The following is a 24,439-nucleotide window of genomic DNA, read 5'->3' on the forward strand; positions in this document are numbered from 1 at the left end:
CAATATGGTGTACTTAGCCATCTTCTTTCCCTTTCCATCACGTCAAGATAGCAGCATGAACTACGCCTGTTCTGAAAATAATACCTCCATAGTGGTCGACTTGTTTTGACCTCCAACATCCCAGACCATGAAGCTAATGTTCTTATATTTTACAGTTTCCAAATTGAAACCAATGGTAGGTATGGTGGTCACAATCTCGCTGAGCTTGAGCTTATAAAGAATGGTGGTTTTACTCGTAGCATCAAGACCGACCATGAGAATGCAATGATAAGCCATCTCTTGGTACCAACTGAGCACCAACTTCACTAGTTTCTCTACTGATTTTGCTGCTTATCTGTTCCTTTGAAGCAAAGCTAGATTTGGAGGAAAGTAAGAATGAAGGCATTGTGTCAGTATGTTTTGATGATCCTAAGCTTTAAAACTAGTCAAAGTATTCAAGAGTGCATTTCCAAGCTGATTGTGCTGGTTTGAGTACCACCACTAGCCTTGACAATATTTACACTAATTGAGGCAACACCTGTTGAGCTAGGGGTAGATGCAAGCCGACCCTTCAATGTCTGACATGACTAGATAGGATTGGGACGCAAAGGATGAGAAACACAGATGTTGAGTGGAATCGATTTGGAATCTAACATAAGGATGATGGATGATACATACAAGCTCTCCAAATGTGTGAAGATTGGTTCCATTCCTAGTGAACAACAACAAAGATGAGGGCTTGATTCTTCAAGACAAAGTTTGCTATGCTAGTATTTTGGATATGAAATGGAAATTTCTTGAAGTGGTTGCACTTTGATAATATGAGTTGTCACAATTGGAACAATGTGAGTTTGAAGGAAGACAGGTGGATGAAGAAGAATTGCAACAAGTGCTTACAATAGTAGTGATCTGCACCATTCTTGAGTAGCAGTGACAGAATTCGAGAGAAAATACAAAAAAAAGGACATTACAAAACCAACAGTTGAATCAGGGATTGAAGTTCCTTGAAACATGATTGGAATATTTTCAAGGAGTTGTCTTATCTGTTAATGATACTCAGTAATAACTGATACATCAAGCCCTGTCTTTAATGGTATAAACATCTTGAACATCAGGCATGACCAGCATCGATGGCTGTTGCAAAGCTTGGTGAAAATTGTAGAAGTGTACATTATTATCAAAAGTAGCGATGCCAATCTTTGTATGGGAGCTATCAGGAATATCTCCATGCTAAGAGGCATGGGATCTGTGCTACAGTTGAGTTTTTGCCATTCTTAAGAGTAGTATGCACTACTTTCTTTGTGTCTTTAAGCTTGGCAACTATATATGGAACCTTTGCTGATAATCCAAGGTCATGACAAAGTGTCGGAGTTTGCTTTAGCCAAGCAATAGGAATGACAAGCTTACAAAGATCATCCTGGTCATAGTTAGGTGTGCCAGCCCAAAGGTGGCAAGTAGCTGTAAGAAGCTTTGAGCATCAAGTGCAATATTTGAACATAGCTCACAGTCCAAGTTCATCTTGTACTTCCACAAGTCAGCAATTGGCTGACTATTTGATCTCCTCCGAGATAACACTGTGACTATCTCTAACAATGGGATTTGCAAGGGCTTCCAGCAAAATGACACAAGCATGCCTGTTAGCAGGAAGAGTTGCATCCTATATAGCACCTTGGTTAGCATTTTTCTCTGAAGGGTAATAGCCATCCAAGACTTTTAGCACTAATTGTGATGGATCTTTTGTAGACCTAAGAGCATAAGGAAGTTCATCACTAATAGCATTCAACACTTTTCTATGTTTGGCAATGAAAAGATGCTTGCAGTGGAATCCTTGTTAGGAGAATCCTCAGCATCTCCTGTAGTAGCCTTGGTAGAGGTATGCGATTTGTGCTGCTAAATCCTTTGGAACCAGAACTGGAACATTTGACTTGGGAAACATGAATGCAAGGTTTGATTTGAGCTAAGGTTGCTAGCCAGCTTAGTTGGAGAAGGTGATGTAGGCGTATTGTAATCATAAGCTTGCGTAATGCTTTGTATACTGTGAAGAATTGGAGCACCATCAAAGACTCTTTATTTGTGCTTTTTTTTGAAATATGGAGCTTTAGATTCTTCAGTAGGAATATCTATTCTTTCAAGTTGCCCCTAGTGCTCTAAAACATTGATGCCACATTAGAAAATTTGCTTGAGTGGTAGTTACAGAAAGCATCAGGGTAGGGCAAGTTGATGGTGGGATGGATTGTCCTTCCTCTTTCTGTTCCTATTTCTTTTTCTTCTATGTAGAGGTTTTACTCTCAATTCCAGCATATTTCAGCTTGAACTGAAGTTTTTGTTGAAGAATATGGTCTATGCAACGAGTGCAAACTCTGGAGAGTGTAGTATGCCTTGATCCGTATTTGCAATAAATGCTCAAAATGGTTCTTATGTCATGTTGGGGTTTGATCAGCCATTAACAATGTGATTTGCTGAACCAAACAAAGAGTCAGGATTGCTAACACAAGAGTTGCTGGTCCAGGGTTCTGATGTACTACAGCAAAGTGTTCCTACATCTAATTAGTGGTATCAATAGCAGTATCAAGAGTACTATCAACATTATGAACAATATCAATAGCAATATGAACAATATGAACAAATGCAGATTCAATAGTAGCAAGTTTTTCAGCAGAGATGCCAAGTGCAACACCACAACCATATTTACAAACTCCTCAGTCATTTCCTATGCAAGAACATGTAGTTTAACAACCCAATATGCAATCCCATCAGCCTATGCCCCAGCCTTAGCCCCATCCTCAACCTCAACATCTTGATCGACACCTTATCCAACAACCTTACCATGGATGGTTATCTCAATGCACATTGGAGGATCTCATGAATGGTCAGTCATAAGTTCTTCATGTTGGATGTGGTTGCAATGACTATGGGATGTATCCTATTGTAGGTGATCAATACCATTGTTTGGAGTGCACTGAAGATGTAGGTTCTGATCTTTGTGGAACTTGTTTACATATGGGTGGAAGTCTCCATGGCAAGTTTAACCAACATCATAAATCTGGTCATAAGATGATGAAGATTTTGGATGAAGATATGTCAGCAGAGCTCTTATTCTCAAAACATGAGCAACCATTTTTCTATGCATTTGGAGCAGTTATGTAGAAACAACAAGTATAATATGTAAACAAATAGCATGCTTATCATGAAGATTATAAAGAATATGCAAGGTATCATGAGTACAATAAGCATTGGTATGACCAACAACATGCATATGAGAGATGAGAACTCCATTGAGTTGCAGCATGCAAGTGATGGTTATAATATTTTTGGACAGCAACAACACGTCAATCATTATGTTTATGGTCATCCCCAAAAGTGAGGAAACCCTTGCAATCATTTTGGACACTCTTCCATGAATGAGAATCATGTTGGAAGGCCACAAGGATTTGAGGATGGTTTCAAATTTTTTGATATGCATTCAAATGGATAGTCATATATGAATGGGCAGCAACATGTATATGATCATGATCATGGATATGAGTAGCATTATGCTAGTGAACATGGGCAACATGTTGATTAGTACTTCTATGATGATCAACCATCCCATAGTCAATATTATGATGATGATCAACCATTTCCTAGACATCAGCATTATGCTAGTAGAAATGAATGTGGTCATGACTATGGAAAACCATTTTATCATGAGAAGTATGATGGCCATAGTGTCTAGCATGATGTTATTCGAGGAAAACACTTAACCAGTGATGATATTAGAGGACTACATGCACAAGGCTTACGCTATAGATGTGTAGAACCAATATCTTCTAATCATAAAAGATATATGTAGGAAAAGGAATGTTAAAGTGATGCTTGTTATAGAGTTTCTAGATAATGAAGAGGATGCTGAAGAGGCCAAAGAGGAACTGGACTGTAAAGTCCAAGATGGACAGTCTTACAAATCCTTTGAAGTTGATCATTGTGCCTATCAGCTTTCTAACCTACATCATGCCAAAGACCAAGTGAATGCAATAGTTGAAGAGGGACATGTAAAGGAGCTTCATGAATCCATACACCAATCTATGTTTTCAAATGGCATGTTCTCAATTGATGACCTAATCTTTCCATTTGATCCAGGGGGGATCATGTGGATGCTTCCCTATTTCCATTTGACCTAGGAGGCAATGATGGAATGTATTTTTCTACAAAAGGAACTTATGGTTGTGATGACTATTTTGATGGTTATCCATTTGATCTTGGAGGCATATTGGACTTCAGTGACTTTCACTGTTGTTACAGGACGGTGGATAGCTTGCTGTGTGAATTTTCTATCAGGAATTAAATTGCCTTAACAACATCAAAAAGTGGTTTTAATGGCATGAGCTGATGCCTTGGGTTGTGTACATTTTGTATACCTCAAACACCCAATTTGGAAAATCAAAAGTTATGGCAGTTTTACAAATTCAGATCTGTTTGGACAGCAAGCAGTCAATTCACTGTTTCAGGTTCATTATGATGTTTCTTCACACAAGGCGCTTCCACATGCTTATGGATCTTCATCAACATAATTTGCTTCATTATCTACTTCCCTACTACCTCATTATCTTTAGTTTTAAGGGCAAAAAATCTCTAGGAGGGGATGATTTGTAATGAAGCAAATTATCAACATGAGAGTTGATGCCTATTCCAAGTATAAACTTTGCAAATACTTGAGCCAAGAGAAAAGAGGGTCACCTTCTTGTACTTGGTTAACAACTCATGGCTACATTGTGCTATGGTAATGGAAGATGTTCCACGGCATGGCCATGTTTGTAATTCAGTTTGTTACATTTCTTGCTGTGTGTATCTTAGATTAATTTTATTTCCTGTTCATTTCCATTGTTAGGTTAGTCCTTCTTTACATGAACGATGCTGAGCCCATATTGGAAGAGGAGATCGATGATCTCTCAAGCGTAAGCACACTAGCCTCGCCTCCACAACCAAAGTCAAGGGACACAACTCTACCACAAGCAGTGCCACTTAAATAGAGTCTACCCGCTACGGGCCAGCAAACCAATCGGGACCATTGGCCAAGAAACACATAGTTGTCAAGAATCGCGTGGTGGAGGGGGTTGCTCAAGATGCTGCGCCGAACACACACAGAATGCACAAGGAGAAGCTCACTCAAGAGACAAGAAGAGAGATGGAGGCCAAAACGTTTTCTTGCTGATTTCTTCTTCTTCTTCCACACACTTTACAATGTACACAAAGTATAGATAAGATACAACATAAAAGGAAAGTGGCCTACTAAGTCAAACAATGCATAACCGACTACACTAGTCGACTGGCGCTATAACTATGCCAGCTGTAAATAGGTGTAACAACTTGAATATAATAAGTAATGAGTCAGTGGCCATGTGAGAGTCATAATGACCACCGACGTGCTAAGTGTAGACGTGTGGACCCATCTAACCAGGCGGTCCATCATCCATGTCCACATGTGTTGAGCTTGCCATCTCAACACTCCCCCTCAAGCTCAACTGTATCTCTGCAACTCCAAGTAAGCTTCGAAACTTTTGAAGCTTCTCTGTACCCAATGCCTTCGTGAAGATATCAGCTATCTGATCCTGTGTGCTGACATACACCAAGTCAATCTCACCTGCTAGTACCTTCTCTCTCACAAAGTGGTAGTGTACCTCAATATGTTTTGTCCTGGCATGGAACACAGGGTTCCTAGCCAACTGTATACTGCTCATGTTGTCACAATAAATGACAACTGGACCTTCCACCTGCACATCCAAATCAGCCAGTAACTTTTGCAGCCATACTACCTCACATGCTGCAACAGCAGCACCTCTATACTCAGCCTCTGTACTCGACAAAGCAACTGTAGATTGCTTTTTTGCTGCTCCAAGCAACTGCTGCACTACCAAGAGAGAACATGTATCCGCTGGTAGATCTTCTATCAGACATACTACCAGCCCAATCTGCATCTGTGTATCCAAACACCTGTACATCTGTACCTGCCTCATAGAAAAGTCCATAATGTAATGTGGACTTCACATATCTCAATATGCGTCTGACTCCATCCAAATGTGGCTTTCTAGGTACTTGCATAAACTGACTCACAAGACCAACAGCATAGCTCAAGTCTGGCCTTGTAATGGTCATGTAGATCAAACTCCCCACTATCCTTCTGAACATAGTAGGGTCTTCTATCTCATCCCCAACATCAGCACTCAGCTTTACATTCTGCTCCAACGGGACTGAAAGTGGTTTGCATGCAGTCATACCATACTTGGACAACATATCCAAGCCATATTGTCTTTGGGACAGCCATATACCATCATCACATCTGATCACCTCAATGCCAAGGAAGTACCTTAGCTCACCTAAATCCTTCATCTCAAACTTCATCTTCAAACAGCCCTTGACTTCAGCAATCCCACTATCACTATCACCTGTAATAATCAAGTCATCCACATAGATGACTATGATGACCAAACCTGCATCTCCTTTTCTCACATAAAGTGAGTGATCAGCATCAGAAACATAAAAACCAATATTGACAAGATACTCTCTAATCTTGTCAGACCATGCTCTTGGTGCTTGCTTGAGCCCATAGAGTGCCTTCTTCAACCTGCACACATACGTGGGATGCTCTAAATCTTCATAACCTGCTGGCTGATCCATATACACTTCTTCCTGCAAATCACCATGCAAGAAGGCATTCTTTACATCCATTTGCTGCAACCTCCAACCTTTGGCTGCTGCCAAAGAAATCACACATCTGACAGTTGCCATCCTAGCAACTGGACTGAAGGTTTCATCATAATCTATGCCATATGTTTGGGCATAGCCTTTTGCAACCAGCCTAGCTTTGTACCTGCTAATAGAACCATCTGCATTGTGCTTAATCTTATAAACCCACTTACATCCAATAGCTTTCTTTCCCTTTGGCAATGATACTAGATCCCAAGTCTTATTGGCCTCTAATGCAGCCATCTCCTCATCCATTGCTGCATCCCAATGAGCATGACCAACAGCCTCCTCAAAACATGTGGGCTCAACATCCTCAACTAGTTTCACCATATAAGCATAATGGTGAGCTGCATAACCCTCAAAACCAAATCTTTTAACAGGGTATCTCACCCTGCTAGACTTGCGTACCACTGGATCACTCAATGGAGTCTTTGCATTAACACGTGCTCTCTGCACACCTGGAGTCCTCACTGAAGGAATGCCAAGCTCATCATCCAAGCTCTCTGAGCCACTGGAGTCTCCATCAAGAACTGCATCAATGCCTTCTGACACCTTATTCTTTCCTTTGTCTTTACCTGTAGTGCTACTAGATGCACCCGAAGATGTAGAGATACTCCTTAGTCTCCCAGACCAAGGACTACTAGATGATGTCTCTGGTCCACTAAGAGTCCGTGATTCTTGCTTTTCAGCCTGCACATGAGTGTCATGATCATCATCAACATCCAATGCATCACCACTAGATGCATACCAGCTGCTCATTTCATCAAAGATGACATCCCTGCTCACTCTGAACTTACATGTGATAGGGTTGTAACAGCGATACCCTTTCTGCTCTAAAGAGTATCCAATAAAGATACACTTTTCAGCCTTTGGATCCAGCTTCTTCCGCAACTCATCTGGCACATGAACATACGCAATGCAGCCAAACACTTTCAAGTGTGAAACATCAGGCTTCTTACCTGTAAAACATTCTTCGGGGGTCATACCATGAACTGCAGCTGTGGGAGTTCTGTTCATAATATAAACAGCAGTATGAACAGCCTCAGACCAAAAATGCTTAGGCATATTCTTTTCAGCCATCAAGGCGCGTGCAACTTCTGCAATATGCCTGTTTTTCCTTTCTGCAACCCCATTTTGCTGTGGGGTATACCTGCATGTGAACTGTCTCTTTATCCCATGAGACCTCAGAAAATCACTGAACTCATTTGAGAGGTACTCTCCCCCTCCATCTGACCTCAGGCACTTTACTTTCAAGCCTGTTTCTCTTTCAACTGCAGCCTTGAAAGTTCTAAAGTGCTCAAAAGCTTCACTCTTTTCCTTCATAAAATATACCCACAGCTTTCTAGAGCAATCATCAATGAATGTGACAAAGTATGAACTGCCTCCAAGAGATACATTTTGTGTAGGCCCCCAAATGTCTGTATGCACAACATCAAGGATATTTCTGCTTACATCTTTGTCATGTGAAAAGGGTTGTCTTGCCTGCTTACCAAACTGACATGCTTCACATACCTTCTGAAATTCTGCAACTTTAAAAGTAGGCAAACCTGTAACCAACCCTTTGGACTGCATTAATTTCAGCCTTTGTACATTTGCATGTCCAATGCGTTTGTGCCAAATTTCAATGTCTGCAACAACACCTTTTCCTTTGGCATACATAGCCGCATTCATAGTAGGAATTCCAGCATCTAGAGTGAACATACGTCCAACTCTACTTCCCTTTGCTACCAACCTGCACTTGTCATTGAAGTCTTCTACAAAGCAGCCCTTTGCATTAAATCTGACTTGCAGCCCTTGCTCTACCATTTGACCGACTGACACCAAGTTCTTTGTAATAGATGGCACATGTAATACATCTGAAAGACTCTTTGTCTTACCATCATGCAAGGACAAGGGAACTTTTCCAATGTGTGAAATTGGGTGGCATGAGTCATCACCCGTCTGCACATAACCTGCATTCTGCAAATCCTGCATCTCTCCAAACCATTCTGCATGGCTGGTCATATGATTGGATGCACCTGAATCAACATACCAAACATCTTCATGTGTTCCCTTTCCTGTAACAGCATTCAGCATATGCTGCATAACGAACAAACGTTCATTTTTGTCTTCATTCTGTCGTGAAGACGATGCATAGTTTCCTTGCTGCAACTTACCACTGCGGATATCATCTCTCTTAGCATAACATTGGGCTGCAATATGACCTGTTTTGCCACAGTAGTGGCACACAATACCAGAGTTGTTAGAACCTCTGTTCTGCCATCCACCTCTTCCTCTAAAGCTCCCCCTGCCTCTAAAGTTACCACGACCTCCTGAAACCTGCATATCGCCAAATTGCTGATTCAATCTGTTTTGCTGGTTGTCACTACCACGTCCTGTACCACGGCCTCTTGAAGAGAACCTGCCACGTCCCCTTCCAGAACTGGAGTAGAAAGCTTGGACCTGTTCACCACTTCTTTCAGATGTCTCACTCTGCATGTTGATCTCTTCAGTGATCATAAGGGAGACCAATTCATCGAAATCTGGAAATGGCTTTCTGACATATACGGAAGTTACAAAAGACTTCCAAGCCTTTTCATTGTTAAGTCCACCCAAGGTAGACGACACCAAATCATCATCATCGGGCATTGCATCAATCGCTGCCAATGCATCTGCAATGCTTCTTACTTTCAGTGCATACTCATTGATAGACATCTTCCCTTTCTTCAATGTATTCAACTCTTGCTTGAGTTGAATCTTTCGTGCCTTTGTATTTACAGAAAACATACTTTCAAGTATGGTCCAAGCTGCATATGCATTCTCTGCATTTCTAATGTGTCCCAGCATGTTATTGTCAATTACTGCAGACAACCAATACATGACCTTCTTGTCTTTTGCATTCCATTCCTTTCGTGCCTTTGTCTCTTCTACAGTTGGAGGATCACTCACCTCCGGCTCCTTTTCTTCACCTGAAACGAACTCGTAGAGGCCTTTTCCAATAAGGAAGTTCGTGACACGAAACTTCCATGATGGGTAGTTGTTCTTGTCGAGCTTCTCAATGATGGGGCTTCCACTGTTCTCTGCCATTATCACAAAACTAATACCAAACAGCAAGCAAATCTTCTGCAACCCTTGACCTGTAGTGCACAGCAATACACCAGACAGCCTTTTTTACTGTCTGCTCAACAATACATGCAATCTGCAACCTTTTTGCAGATAAACCTTGTGTTTACTCACTGGTAAACACCTTTGAACTTACAGATCTGAAATCTGTAACCTGCGCACCCACGTTCGATCAATACAGTCGAAGTCACAGTGTATCCCGAAACTGCTGTCCGCAACCTTGCGGCTCTAAAACGGGCCCTGAAACGGCCTCAAATGCCCAAAATCTCTGCGGGAAAGCCCTAAAGGGCTTATATGCAGAATACACAGCGCTCTTCGCGCACACCAAATCTCACTGCAATCTGAGATTTTTGCTCTGCCTTGCTTCCGGTGCCTCCACAGGCACTACCCAAGAGAAAGAGTGGAAGGATGGGAGAGCTTCTTACCCGTGGCTTGCTTGCTCGAACCTTGCTTCTTCTCCTTTGCTTCAACCTTTGAAATCAGCCTCTCTCAGTGGTGCGGCTCTGATACCATGTCAAGAATCGCGTGGTGGAGGGGGTTGCTCAAGATGCTGCGCCGAACACACACAGAATGCACAAGGAGAAGCTCACTCAAGAGACAAGAAGAGAGATGGAGGCCAAAACGTTTTCTTGCTGATTTCTTCTTCTTCTTCCACACACTTTACAATGTACACAAAGTATAGATAAGATACAACATAAAAGGAAAGTGGCCTACTAAGTCAAACAATGCATAACCGACTACACTAGTCGACTGGCGCTATAACTATGCCAGCTGTAAATAGGTGTAACAACTTGAATATAATAAGTAATGAGTCAGTGGCCATGTGAGAGTCATAATGACCACCGACGTGCTAAGTGTAGACGTGTGGACCCATCTAACCAGGCGGTCCATCATCCATGTCCACATGTGTTGAGCTTGCCATCTCAACAATAGTTAGGAAAGAGGCAAGCAATCAATGACCTCCTCACCACGCTAGTGACCACCTCAGTGACTCTAAGCCTAGGAGAGCTACTTAGGTAGCATCCCACAATATGGTAAGAACTAAAGAAGTGGGTTGAAGGACCAATGGAGCACGTGGCACAACTAATCTACATGATCATGACATGGTAACTTAGATACCTAGTCTGACGCTGCACTCAATGCCCACATCCTTACATGTTAATGCTTTTTGGGAGGGCATAGAGATGCATGCAAGCCTACATGTCCTAGCATTAGGAGATGCCACACAAAAAGGTATCGCGGGAATAGGTCCAGGAGTCAGTGTGCTTAGCCATACAGTACTCCAAGCTTGGGGTAACCCACTTGTTGAGAATGCTAGGTTTAATGTTACATTGGCCAATGGAACAAAAGTTTGGCCATTCGAAGTGTTAAAGAATTAGTTGTTGAAGATCGCAGGTGTTCAGTTTTTTGTGAATTTCATTGTCATGAAGGGAGTGGATTACAACATCCTGTTAGGCCGACCCTGGATGCGCAATGCATGAGTCATAGAAGACAGGGGCAATGGTCTTATCTTTCTAGGCAACTAAACGTAAGCGATAGGATAGAGATGGACACTTGGAAGATGATGCTCATCAACTTAGATGCCATCTCAGCCATGCTGAAGGGTGATGCGCAAGTTGGAAAATCACACGGGTCACTCACCAAGTATATCCATTGTCTTGAGGATGAGCAAGATTGGATGCATGTGCTAGTGACAATTGATTTGCCATTCTCGAATAGTGAGAAGTACGAGCAAGTTGCTAAGACAATTGGTAAACCTAGTGACATGCCCCCAATACCAATCTACATGATGGCTAGGAGCTTGCATAGCCAACCCAACCCTATCAATGTACAATTGGCCACCATTACAGAGATTGAATATGAGTACGTGGAAGCCATAGCTCTGGCTTACCTATGCATGACCATTACAGCCCAACAGACACATGCCGTTGATGCATCGATTAATGAGGGCACTGACTCTAATATCCTAGCTCACAATCATCATTGGACTCAAATTGGCAAACCGCAATTAGAGCTCACTAATGCCAAACTCAAGCCATTTGGGGGCCGATCATATGCACTTCTTGGAAAGTGCAAAGTTGCAATCTCTATCGAGTCTAAAAGCTTGCCCACCATGATCTTTTATGTGTTGCCAAACACAAAAGATGTATGCACGAAATCACTGGTAGGAAGAACCTTTAAAAAGAAAGCCCACTATAATGTCAACTACTAGTCACAGCGCATTCACCTAGCCATCAGCAATGTACCAATCTTCACAGCCTTCAGCAAGGTTTGCACGACTCCATCACAGTCCACAAAGCCACTGGTAGAGAAACTTGCCATCAAGCCTAAGGAGGGGGGTCATGATTCGTCACCACCCACCAAACCTCAATGCCAGCAAAAAGTTTACTACAAAGCTAAAACCCTTGAACACCAATTCAAATGGGTACTAAAAGATCCAAGACACTGCCACCTAGGAGCACCCAACCAGAGCTCGCAAAGCTAGAAACCTTCACTCAAAACCTAAGAGGCCTAGAAAAAACTACAAGCATCGACAAATGGTCAATCCGCGATGGGTCTCCAAGATCTTATTGCAAGCACAGGCTATTATGAGGGTAATAGTTGGATTTGGGTGCTTAAAGCCAAGACAACCAAGCACACTACTGAAACACTGCCCTCAAGCTTGCACCCTCAAGCTTGACCGCACAAAGCATCAAGACAAATCAAGCATCAATACCACAAAAGCTTGTGGCTGTAGGGTCCATTACCCTTCCAAAACCTAAGCCCATCGAGACTCAACAAGTCTATTGACCCAAACCAGATCCTGCTACTCCTGAACTGCCTCAATCTTGCCTTGCTAATATCTCAATTGCCGCCCCCAAACATCTAGTAGTGTGCCGCCCACTGCACTGGCCACGCCTAGTGCACCAAGGCCACATCACCATCCAGAATCACAACCAGAGTTGCACCCATCGACTGCCCAACTATCAAGCCCTCAACCATCTGCCGACCTTAGACCCTCTTACCAACGGAGATCCATTCTAACCGTAGCCACACAGTTAGCTGAGAATACAGGTGACAACTTGGTTTCTTGTCTCAGACGCTTGGATGCCACATTTACCATACTCACTTAAAGCTACAATCAACTAGACTTAGGTCTTTTGGATGAGTCTTTAGCAATGGAAGTGCAAATGCTACCTTGCTCATGGGAGGAATCTGAATTCATATTTGTCAAAGCTTCCTAGGTAGCTGAGGAACTCATGGATATTGAGCTCTCCATTGAACAAGCACGCAAACAATGCCTTATCACATCTTATGACAAGAGACAAGTCCTTGTCATAGACTAGAAAATTGTGAAGTTGAAGCAGTTTGATGACAATGAATCCTCTTTCTTATGCAAATGGTATGCTCTTTGCCTTCAATGGGAGCAAGAGGGCTGTTGAATCATGACCAATGCTGAGCAATGACATGCCATTAAGACCTCCGAGTATGATCCCACTTATGTAGCTCCAACCTCCTATAGGGTATTGACCACCATTCGTTGGCTGACCCCTAGAAGAGCACATCATGACCCACCCATACTTAGACCAAATTTTGACAGAGGAAGAGTTACACATTGCTAGCAGGAGCAACTCAGCTGACTTCCTCATGACTGTTCTCACCTACATCACAAGTAAGCATATGTCCTTTCGACATGGACCACTATGCTAATCTTGAATACAATCCAAACTTCTATGATTGGCTCATGCGAAAGGGAAACACCACAAACCAGCGCTGAATGCCCTTGAACCCTCAAACCTTAATGCTATGAAGGATTCTGGGACAAGGTGAAAGCAAACATGTAAATAGGTAAGGTGAATGAAACGCACAGATAAAACCGTCCATCAAAGTCCAAGGAGCAGAAGAGAGCGAATAAAAATCAACTCTTGATTGAGGAAAAGGTTGTAAAGTTTTGGAATGAGTGGATTGCTTGAAGGAAAAAATGCTCTTTTTGTATGTTAATATGTTTTTCTTCCTAAGAAAGCACAATCAATCCCTGCTCACTTTCCAATAAAAAGTTACCTTAAGTACACTAATGGCGAATTATGGCATCGTAACAGGTACCCACAATGGTAGGTCAAGAGAAAAGTAGCAAACTTCCATTCTCAGAGGAGGAGTAGGCAAAGTACGGCCTCTTATTGGAAATAAGGGCTTACAATTAATTTAGATTCTAGCATATCCTGAATTTAGAAGACCTAGTCATGGAGAAGCCCGTCATCACACAATTGGTAAAGCAGTGCAAGCTGTAGAAGTACATGGAGAAGATGGGCCAAGCCATCGACTATGAGAAGTGCACCAAGTTCCTTTGGACCTTCAATAGAAATTGGGGCATCGTCACGGTGCACCTAGAGAATGAAGTCCGCCAAGTAAAAATCGAGCTAAGCCCTCAACTGGTATAGAAAGCACTAGGCTTACCAAACAAAGTCGGAAAATGGCCAAAGTGAGATGTGTATGACATGTTAGGGATGGTCAAAGTGATAGTCCACACCAACGACAGCATCAACATAGCCAACATCCCCGACCCCGAGGTTCAAATCTAGGCCAAAATGGTGCATGCTATGTTCTCTAGTCAATGGTATAATGCATTGATGAACATAATTAACAAACCAATGCTAGAGAGCATTGATGCCCAATCCTTTGACGAAGTAAACCTCAATGGCCTTGTGAGGAAGACGATAAAGATATCAACAAAAGCATTGGCCATCGGTAGAAGGCCCGCAAGGGGAGAATCCTTGGCCTCCAAAGCCAGAAAATTGTCATCCTCAAAGGCCTCCACCATTATCTTTGAAGGAATCTTGATAGCCATCATAAGAGAAGCACTAGGGAAAGCACAAGATGGAGAGGAAGTTGGTAAAATGTCAGACACGTCCCTTCCACACTAAGGACAAGAGCAGTCCAATAGAAGGATCGTGAGTGAGGACAAAGGAGAGCAAGAAGCACAATCTGTCCAAGAGAGGGCCAAGAAGTCAAAGAAAGAGACTCTGCAGAAGAAGGCCGAAGAAGAGAGGGAGAGGAAGGGGAAAACAGAACCACACAAAGCAGAAGGAAAGGAATGATGAGCTTTTTCATGTATATCAGAGTGCCACAAACACTATACCTAGGGGTCCTCAAGTTAGGCATGTCCGATGGCCTTGGTCATCATCTAGCTCTGTGCCTAATCCCCTAGCCCTTCTTGTCCCCCCACTTCACACTCAGGGCACATCAAGGGCACGACACACCTAGGGAGTTTGTGCTCACCTATGGTTAGATCTGTCTCCCTAAGTGACACCCACAACACCTCCCCTTTACACAAGCTGCGTCCTCAAGTGTGGGATAACACCACAAGCTGCCTTGAGGTTACCCAACTCCCAGTTTCACTGGCATAGACACCATGAAACACTGAACAATGAGGTAGACTCACCCCCAAGTAGTGCAGTTCCTTTTTATTTTTTCAAGTATACTCAAAATTGGTGATCAACCACCAACATTGAAGGTCCCCACTACCCGATCAAATCTCATCTCAGCCTCTGCAATCTAATCTTGACATCAATGAGCTCAATTATGCTACATCATGTCGTCAAAATCACAAATGATGTCTCAAGAAGCCTTCAAAACTTCTCCTCAATATCAACAATTTTTTCCACCCCATTGAACCTTCACTTCATCCACGCATTGCTACAAAGAACCGGACCAACAATCTTCTAACTATGTAATATCTAAGTATACACGTGCACTCACATAATATATGCACCACAATCTATACACAGTTTGGGTCCTCAAGTACATGATAACACTCTTGACTTCAACCTATCTCTCCCAAACTCATCCAACTATGTCTCGTGCATGATAAGAAGACTAGCACTAACCCCTAGGGAGAGACCATATGAGAGGTTTTCAATTGCAGGTATTGAAGGCTCCAACAAAAGTACCATCAACTCTCCATCAACACTCACCTCTGAACTCTTGTCCTTTATCATCATGCAAGCCCACCAAAGAATTATCACTTGCAGAATCCCCACAACATCAACACCTGTGCTAGCCAAGAGTACAATTCCCAATAAAGAATGACCCCATCACTAACTACAACAACCCTGTCACTAGCCAATCAGGTCAACAAAGTGCCAACAATGACCTTCATCAGCACCAGCACCAAAATCCCTCCACAGCAAACCATAGTAGTTCCTTCCACCCACGTCTTCAGTGCATGCCAAACCCTGCTACCTACGACAAAGAGTGCCATGGGACTGGCACTCATCTAGGAGGGGGTAATGTTAACCCTCAAATGAATAAGGTCGAAAATCTAGAAAATCTAAATGAGAAGATAAGACCAAGGCAAAAGTGAAACAGAAGACGAAGGTGCGCCAAGAAAAAACTAGAAACACAAGAAGTGCAAAAAAGTCCTAGATCAAGGAGAGATGTGCATAAGAAAAAGTGCAAGTCAATACTTTTGTAAAAGAGCACAAGGCACACCATGATTTATTTTGTAAAAGAGCATCAGGCTCTCACCCGTGAAAATTGTAAATGGTTAGAGGCACGGGTTGAGGCTATGCCAATAGGGAAAGAGGAGGAGAAGGGTTGGAGGAATGGGCCAAGCCCAGACAAAAAAGGGGATGATTGCCCAAAAGGGATTTAGGGTTTTGTATATAAAGTTGAAAAGTGAATGAGGAGCTCATTCTTGTGTGTGGCCAAAAGTAGCTCTCCTCTTATTCTTCTTCTTCTTGCTCTTGCTTGCTTTAGCTTATGCTTGAGAGAGGAAGTGTGAGAGTGTGAGGGAGTGAGAGTGTGAGGGTGAGGAACCATGGTGGAGAAGCTCTCCATCTTCTCTTCTCTTCTCTTCTCTTCTCGTGGAAATGGAGCTTGGAGCATGGAGCTTGAGGATCAAGCTCAATTGAAGCTTGCACTTGGATCGTGGAGCTACCAAAGTGCTCTCGGGAGAGGAGGCAACTCAATCGGGCGTGGAGGTAAGCTCACTACACTCGTAGATAGAGAGAACGTGTCGACTATATGAGAGGTAGCCATTAGTGCTCGACTTGAAATGCTTGGAACAATAAGCGGTCAGTGAGTCTTGGCAGTTGATTGCCTCTACAGAGATTGATAAGCTATTGAAGGCAAGATTCATTTATGTGATAGAGCATAAGACTAGGTATCACCCATAGTCATAGTCATGCAAAAGAATGGGAAGATTCGAGTGTGTGTAAACTACAAGAAGGTCAATGTAGCTACAAAGAGAGATAACTACCCATTACCATACATGGAGCACATGCTAGAGAGAGTGGCAGGAAAGGAAGTCTATAGTTTTCTGGATGGCTTCTCAAGCTATAACCAAGTGCAAGTCCGCAAGTCCATCCTAATGATAGGCACAAGATGCCTTTCACCAATGAATGGGGGATGTTTGTCTATATAGTCATGCCATTTGGATTGATCAATGCTCTTGCCACCTTCCAACTCCTCATGTGTTCCATCTTCAAGGACATGCTCAAGAAATGGTTGGAAGTCTTTATTGATGGCCTATGCATCCACACCAACTAGGAAGAGCACTTTAGAAAAGCTATGAATAGTCTTTGAATGGTGTCCGGTAATATAGTCTCTCACTGAACCTCTTAAAGTACCAGTTTTGGATAAAGAACGATTGTATTTTAGGACATGTTGTGTTGAGGAATAGAATAACCACAGAATTCTCTAAAGTCAAAGTGATTATAGACCTTTCCCCTCTAACCAATTCCAAGGGAATTCAATGTTTCTTAGGCCACACATGATAGTACAGGTGGTTTGTACTGAACTATGCATTGCTAGAACTTTATACAAGCTACTAATAGTATTTAAGTGAACTGAAGAATGTCAATAGGCCTATGAAATGCTTAAATAGGCTCTAATTTTAGCTCCTATCTTAAGAGCCCCAGGTTGGTCCATTACCTTTCATGTGCACATTGATGCATCAAAATTTACTGTGGGGGCAGTGTTATGCCAACCTAGTGAACATAGCCTAGACTATCCAGTGAGCTTTGCTAGCAAACAACTCACTAAGATAGAAATAAACTACTCCATAATAGAGAGGGAAGGGTTAGCCATTGTGTTTGCTATAAAGAAGTTTAGACACTATTTTCTAGTGACACCATTTACCTTCTTTGTGGATCATCAAGCATTGCTTTATCTTGTAAACAAACCCTATGCAACATGACACATTGCTCAATGGTTACTTCTGCTTTTGGAATTTGAATTCTCTGTGGTCGTATGCAAGGGCAATTAACATTATATGGTAGATCATGTATCCTTCATACCCATAGGAAAAGCCACAAGACATGGCATCGGTGATGAACTACTAGATGCACATCTCTTTAGAATATCCAATTTAACGAGATTTATTTAGAGTAGACCTCACACCATATTGGAAAAATGACATAGTCCACATCCTTGAGAACAAACTTCCAAAATGATCCATAGAAAAAGCTAGGTTAAAAAGACTAATCTTGAAGGTCCGACCCTATCAGTTGATTGCAAGTTAATTGTATCTATTAGGACAGGATGGACTCTTAAGGAGATGTGTTTGTGAACATGAAATGTATGATGTGCTCAAGGAAGCACATGGCGGGATTACTGGAGGGCATTTTAGTGGAGACACTACAACACACAAGGTGCTTCAGTCTCAATTGTGATGGCCACCAATGCTATTCTGTGACGTACTAAGTTTATGAAGCACTTTGATGAGATTTTGGACAAGGAGACTAATCTTGCTGTACTCTATCAAGGGACACAAGTAGAAAATGAAATTTAGGGGATTAGGACCTTTCAAGATTCGCAATATCAGTAAAATGGGGAATGTGAAAGTTGAAACCCTAGAAGGAGAGGGTATAGGTTTTCTTCAATGGAAGTCACATAAAAAAGTATTACCCTCCATCACATCCACTTCATGAACCTCTGATGATAGAACCACCGACAAATGTGAGGATTGCAACCATCACTAAACTAGAGGAGGAGGATAAGGAAGTAGTAGCATCAACCTACTTGCAAATAACCATAATCGCCCAAAAGGCATACACCCTTGATGCACTAATTGATGAGGAAATTGACTCAAATATTTTAACACATGAATATTGGACCACAACCCCAGTTGCAACCAACCAATGTGAAACGTAGCCTATTTGGGGGGCAATCTTATCCACTCTTGCAAAAACACAAACTAATGGTTTCTATCAAGATTGAGAGCCTACCCATCATCCTTTGTGTATTTCCTAATAAGCAAAGTGTTGGTAAGGAATCTTTGCTAGGGTATGTGCTCAAAAAATAAGCTAACTATAATGTGGACTACGACTTGCAATGGATCCACATTGCCATTTTTGATGTTAGAATAGTAACAACTTTCAACAAGGGCACCACAACCATCCAAAAAGCCTGTAGTGTCATCGGTAGCAAAATCTAGTGTAGTAGCAAAACTTGCTGTCAACTCTAAGGAGGGGGGTAGTATACCATAATCTATTCCCATAGACAATGCCACTACCCTCTAGGAACCACACCCAAAGCTATAGCCCAAACACTCAAGTGGGTCCCTAAGCATAGACCATAGTCTCACAAGCATCAATCATTGGGAATTCATAGTTCTGTGCCTCAAATTCTAGGCCTAAATGGTAAAGTTGGCACTCCTAACATTCACATGTGACTGAGCAGTGCTAGGTTCCAAAATCACTATTGTGAATCCAAGGATACTATAAAGTTAACACCTTGATGTGGCTACCCAAACTCTCTAGCACCATGTATAACTCTCAATCTCATGCCCCACAAAACAAGGCCTAGAAATGCCAACCAAAACAGGGGAGGATAAAAACCAAAAGGAAGGGTGCTCAATCCTTGGATGCTCAAATGGTCTATTAATCCAAAGCTCAACCACGAGTCCGTGAGCAACCACTCATGAATGAGCTCTTGCTACCTAATGACTCTAAGGTGACCACCATCGCAAAACATGATGACACCACGTCAATCAAACTCTAAACCTCTCAAATCAAGCTTGCCACACCCACTGAAAATCCCAAAGTGGAAGTACCATCCATGAACTTGTCTAGTACCAACAGGCCTTAGGCTATCATAGCCATGATGATCCATTCTAAAAGTAGCTTGCAACTTGGCCATGGACATAGGGGATAACTTAGTAACATGCATCCAACGAGTGGACTCCACTTTCACGTTGTTTGCTAGAAGTTGAACATTTTGACCTAGGCCAACTTGATGAACCCATATCAAACAAGGCGTGTTCCTTGCCGTGTTCTTGGGAAGAATACAAATTCATTTTTACCAAGGCCCCCACTATTGCAGATGAAATGATTGGCAATGAAATTTCACGAGAAGGAACCTTAAGCCAATCCTTAGTCACCTCCTATAAGAAAAGGAAAATTCCCATGCAACCATAGGAACTTGCTAAACTCCAATGATTAATCGAGTCTAAGTCCAATTTCTTATGCAAGTGGTATAATTTGCGCATTTCATGGGCTCAAGAAGGTTACCAAATCATGACCAATGCAGAGCAATGACGTGCCATCAAGACTTTTGAGTATGACAAGACCTATGTGGCCCCAATATTGTTTAAAGTGTTAGCCATGACAAGGAATTGGCCATTAGAAGACAATATCATGCTCCACCCATACTTGGATAGAACCCTAATGGAGGAGAAACTCCAATTGCAAGTCGACTCAACTTTAGTGACCTCTTGAATGTATTAACTTATATCATGTAAGTGGGCATTTGTCCACAAGATATGGACCGGTATGTGACTCTGGTGTATAACCCCAAATTCTATGACCAACTCTTGGAAAAGTAAGGCACACCGTGGATGCACTGAATGCCCATCCACCTTGATTCCCACAATTCTAGGAAGGATTTTCATCCTTTCCAAGGGGGAGGTCATAAAAGTGAAAAATGGATGAAAACTCAAAATAAAAATTGAATCTTAAAGGAAAAAATGAATGTGTAAGAGTGTGTAGATTGATTGATACAAGAATTCTCATTTTGTGGGTTATATCTTCATCATCAAACGCTAATCTTTCTAATCACTTTACCTTCTATGCAAGAGATGCCCTTTAAAGAGAACTAATTGTGGGCTATTGTGTGGTGATAGGAACCTAAATGGCAAGTCAACAAGATAAAGCCAACAAGCTCCCCTTCTCAGAGGAGGAGCATAAACAATGGGATCAACCTAGTTGACATTCCTAACCCGATCATCCAACTACATGTAACAATGATATGTACCCTCTTCTCAAGCCAAATATAGAATTATCTCATGAATAGAATAGGTGTACAATTGTTGGAGATCCTTGTAGCAAATGCCCTAGATGAGGTAAATTGGAATGCTTGCATCTGAAAGACGATACAAGCATTGGCAAAGGTACTAGCCAAAGCACCAAGGGCAGCAAGAGGGGAGTCTTTGGCTAACCACAGTGGAGTCAAAAAGAAAAAACTACTTGTAAGGCTTCAACCATAGGATTTGGAGAAGTGCAAATGGCCATAATCTAGGAAGCCTTGGGGGAGGTAGAAAGAGAAGTACTAGAGGAAACCCTAGAGCCATCACCTATCCAAGAGGAGCATCGCTCCCCCACCCTAGCAAGCCTGCCTATTTCACTCTCAGCAAAAGAACAAAGGGAGCACAATGTCCACAAGGACCAACAAGAAAACATAAAAAGATCTGCTAATGAAAAGGAGGATGCCTAACCCACTCAACAACAAGGAGATAGTAAGAAACCTTGAGAAGAGATAGTCAATGATGAGCAACAAGGCTCAAAGCTATCAAGCTAGGGTGGGAGAAGGAAGATCACTTAAAATCTCCATAAGAAGAACCCAATCCACCTTTGAAGAAAATAAATAATTGCAGAGGGTGGAGAAGAAATTGAAAGGTTTGAAGAAGAACATAGGAAGAAACAAGATGAGGAGGAAGGGTGAGTGATGCAATAGGAGGAGGAGGAGATAGCCCTAGCCATTGAAAGATCAATGGAGAAACCCTCCCAATCTTAGGAATCAACAATGATGAGCCCAACACGAGAGGACTTGCCAAGAACAAGCATAGCAACGGAAGAGGCAAGACCAAGACCGATAGTGGAAGGCAAGGGTAAAGCCCCTCTACATGCAACCCCACTAGTCATGGCCACACCTACAATCACCCCCGCACAAGGCACTACTAAAGGGGCAATAAATGAAAGCAACATCATGGCTTGGGTGCAGTAGTTAGTAAGAAAAGTGTAAGAAATTGTGTCCACCCTAAGCAAAGGAGCCCTCCTTATAGGAATGAAGAGGCCGACAGTAGTAGTCGATGCAGAATCATGCCAAGGGCCAAAGGTACCCCATTTAGGAGTATCAACTACTTTAATGCCTTCAACCATGTGCAACATTGAAGATCATGATGAATTGGTAAAAGAGCTTCAAAGCCAACTCAACAAGATGATGAAGGAGAAAAAGGTTGCCCTTGCAGAGCTGGAAAAAGAGAAGATTTCCTTTTCAACCTACAGGGTAGAAAGAACAAGGGCAATGACCATCTTAAATAGGGATACGATTGCACTAAAAGAGGCCTTAAAGGCAAGGGAAGGAGAGGAGAGTTTAAATGATTTATACAATGAATAAAGAGAGAACCGCATTGCCCTAGAAAACATGTGTGCCTTTAACTCCAGGGGAAACAGGCACTTAAAGTTGGAAATTGAGGAGTTGAAGAGGCATAGAGAGGAGGTAAGGAAGGAGTTGTATGCGATAAGGCTCAAAGAGATTAGGAGACCATGAAGAAGCTAATAAAGACACACAACCAACTTTAAGTAGCTCTCCACAAACAAGCTATACTAAGGGAACAAGTAGAAAGCAAGAACTAGGAGCAACACCAAATGCATGCATTGTGGCAGGAGCAAGAGTAGGTGATCACCACCCTAGCCTAGTACCAAAAAATCAAGGGCTAGAGCAGATGAAAGAGAGAGCAGATGAATGGGTAACCAAGAATGAAGATAGAGTCAATGACTTAGGCTGGCCCATTCTAAGAGTGAATGCCTCCTGACAAACAACAAAGGTATGGCTATCAAGATAAGAATAGTAGAGCAACAACACGTCTTTTTTAGCACAATGTTGAATGTCATGCAGTCAAGTGGAGAAGAACCACTTGAGGAACATGTTGAATGTCATGCAGTCAAGTGGAGAAGAACCACTTGAGGAACTAAAAAGAAATCTGGAACTAGCAAGGAGGACATTGCAACATAGAATCTATGCCAAGGCACCCAAGCCTTGGGAGTACATGAGAAATGAGCCCATCTAATCTCAACTAGCTTAACCTCACAGGAACTCACCTTGCTAGGTTTGGGAAGCCAAAGTACTAAGCGCGTTTGCCTCCCCAAGAGCCAAGGGAGACAATCCAAGAATAAGGGCCCGATTTTGAACAAGACCAACAAGAGGTAGAGCAAGAGTATAAACCAAGCTCTCCTTTGCAGAGCCACAAGCACATCCAAAAGAGTAAGGGGAGGAAGTTATGCCACTTGAATAGATGGTGGAGATGAGGTAGAAATACAGAGAGCAAGTGGAACTCGTATGCATGAATCTCCAAGCCAAGAGACTACAAGTTCCACATGTGGCCATCCCTCAAAGTGAGGAGTGTGATCCTGTCAACTAGGGCTAGGAACTTGCAAAATGGGAGCAATGGGAAAATCATGGCCGCCTTTTCGAGTTCTCCTTCACCTTCCCTTGTGCATTGGATAGGGTACTATCTCCAAGGGTGGCAGAAGATGTCATAAAGCTCTTATCTAGGAAGGAGATGGCTAGAGGAAAGAATGAGGCACCCCACAAGATGGCAGTAGGAAACTATAGATTACAGGGAAGACAAGGTGGTGGAGATACCCCGAGGGATGGAGCGATATGAGGCTTAGCCTAGGTGGTGAAAAATATCTAGGATTCCCTCGATCCTAGAAGAAAGCCTGATCTTCACTGAAAGGGATCTCCGCCCATCCATAGCAAGTTTCCTCAAAGAATTCTACTCATGCCCCGACCCCGTATTCATCACCACCTGTAAGTATGTCCATCTATTTTGTGAATATTATTACAACAAAAACCTACTGTAGAGGAAGAGCAGTTATTGACCCTCTTTTTTTATATCAATACTGGAATAGATAGCTGTGCAATGGTGTGCCTCATGATGAGAGAATAGTTATTAGGTCAAAAATATGATGATTGAGACATAGTTGACTTTATCTTTTTCATTCACCCTCTTGCTAGTATTTTGTATGAACATGTTAGAAGACATGAGTGATAATAGATTCACTCATTTTTGTCATTTACACACCACTCAATGTAAAAGCTAACTTGAAGGGGTATCTACTGGGAAGGGCCTTCCCAAGCAAAGCCTTTAAGCCACCACACAATCTAGCCCCTGCTCTTGAATGGAACGCCTCTTAGTGTGCTCCCTTTATAATTAAAAAAAAGAGTAAAAGAAAAAAAAAAAGAGAAGGAAAAGTTGGAGCAAAAGAAGGGAAAAGAAAAACAAGAAAAAGTGGAAAGAAAAGGTACACAACAATGAAATCAATCCATCTATAGTTTATGAGCATCACAAGCACTGCACCTAGGGACCACCCTAGCCCCTTTCTCACATCACAACTTAGGGAACATCAAGGGTAGGACAGGATTGATAGAGTTG

Source organism: Lygodium microphyllum, chromosome 21, assembly GCF_053477565.2.
Source record: "Lygodium microphyllum isolate KBCC chromosome 21, Lygodium_microphyllum_v1.1.10, whole genome shotgun sequence".
NCBI lineage: Eukaryota > Viridiplantae > Streptophyta > Polypodiopsida > Schizaeales > Lygodiaceae > Lygodium > Lygodium microphyllum.